This window comes from Tupaia chinensis, unplaced genomic scaffold (genome assembly GCF_000334495.1).
Source record: "Tupaia chinensis unplaced genomic scaffold, TupChi_1.0 Scaffold145396_1, whole genome shotgun sequence".
Taxonomy (NCBI): Eukaryota; Metazoa; Chordata; class Mammalia; order Scandentia; family Tupaiidae; genus Tupaia; species Tupaia belangeri.
In genome coordinates, this window is record NW_006205257.1 from 3,975,656 (window position 1) to 3,977,751 (window position 2,096).

Sequence of the window (2,096 nt, forward strand, 5' to 3'; positions counted from 1 at the left end):
CTGAAGTCTGCATGTTGCAAATGTACCACGAGCTGGATTCCTATTTCAGTTAGAACATAATTAAGCCTTAGCCCATTCTCCTCCTTTCACACAACCCTCTGCAGCCAGACAGGGCCACTCATTCTCCCCTTGTTCATTTCTCACCTCCAGGACTCTGTTCTTGGTAGCGGCAGTGGGGGATGGCTCCTCTCTGAAAGTTCCCCTACCCCTGCACAAGTTATTGTTCCTTATTCCCTGTGGCCCCATTTCCTCCCCACCCAAAAGCAAGATCTTTCCTCTGAACTTCCAGGACCTCTCATTCATACTTTCTTTTGAATGATTTCTAGTTTTCTCCTAAGGCTACCACTACCCATGGTTGTAGGGCAAGTCCTCTTTTTGGTTTTTACAAGTGAATTAGTGATTTTCAGATTCACAAAGTCTTTTTTTTTTTTTTTTTTGAGAAGTATTTTTGCTATAGGGCACATGCACCTGCCAGACAGACAGAGACAGAAAGCGAGAAATCACCCTCCAGGGGGGATGGCTACACCACAATCCCTTCTCCCCCATTCTCCTCTGGGGTCTTGGGTACGCACGCACACACGCCCAGCGTGAGTTTTAAGTCACTGGGTCTGGGACTCGAACCGCAGTCGACTACATGGGAGTCCAGCGACATAGCCATTACACTAACTGCTGGTCCCCACAAAGTCTTTTAAGGACTACTTACAGGTAACCCACCAAGAAGATTCTGAGGGTCAACATCATTAAGAATTTGTAAAGGGAGGGGCCTGGTAGGTGGCGTAACATTTAAGGCACAGGACTCCTATGTAGCCAACTGCAGTTTGAGTCTGGAACCTGGCGACTTGCTTTCTTGCTTTCCCTTTTGCTCTCTCTAGTCAAATGAAAGTAATAATAATAATTACAAAAGGAATTAATTAAATAAATAATTCTTAAAAGAAAAAGAATTTGTAAAAGGAGACTAAGAAGGTACTAGAGGGACCAGCAGATGGGGCAATGGTTCTGTCACTGGACTCCTAGGTAGTTGACCACGGTTTGAGTCCCTGATGCAGTGGCTTCAAACTCCTGCCAGGCACATGTGCGTTCGTGCCCAGGATCGCCGATGGAGAGTGGAGGAGAAGGGATTGCAGTGCAGCCATTCTCCACCCCCCTCCGGGGGGGGGGGTTGATTTCTTGCTTTCTTTCTCTCTATCTCACTCTGTCTCTCTGGCAAGCACATATGCCCTATCCAAAAATCTCTCTCTAAAAAATAAAAGAGAAGGAGGTACTAGAGTTTATGGATGATTCTTCTATCAAGTCTGGCTGGCACAGTGCAGAGTTCTTGGTGCACCTGCCCTCACAGAGAACACAGGTCTTCCTTTGACTTTTCGGAAGGTCATCCCATGACCAGTCTCTTGCACAGATCATGATATTCAATCCTGCACTTTTAGTTTATAAATTACACTTCATTTTGCTTCATTGTTAGTTTACCATAGGTTATTGTTCAACCTCGCAACGTAGCGCACGTATTTCCACTAACGGCACTATTGGCTTCTAAATTAAAATTTTGATTTAAGTTGAAGACACGTTTGTGTGGTGGTTTGACTATGAATCACCTTTACGCCCAACGCTAAAACCAATTTATATTTTTCCAAAAACTGTTGTGCTGGTATAGTTGTACTTCATGGGTGATGGCCTGTCAGTGAATTTGTACTATTTAAATGGCTTGCAACATATTATCAAGGTAAATGTAATAAAATTGCTGGGCTAGTGTTTAGTTTATGAGGCATTGTTTTATAAAATAAAAGAAAGTGTGTATATGCTCATATTCATCTCTCACAGAACAAATAGCGCACAATTTATGTGTGTTGCTAGCAACTTGCTTATTTTGTTCCTCTCTACTTGTTATCACTAGATCTTTCACCAAGAAAAATGAGAACGGTCAGAGTGGATGAACGGCGGAGTCGAAATGGGCAATGATGGGAAAAATTTGAGAAACCTGCTTCCCATGTTGGGCGGGCTTAATTTCTTGTTTAACGGCGTTTCTAGGCTTTTGAGTCTTTGTACATATTCTCCATTCTGCCAAAATGTCTTTTCCTTCACGTCTACATACTCAGCTCTTA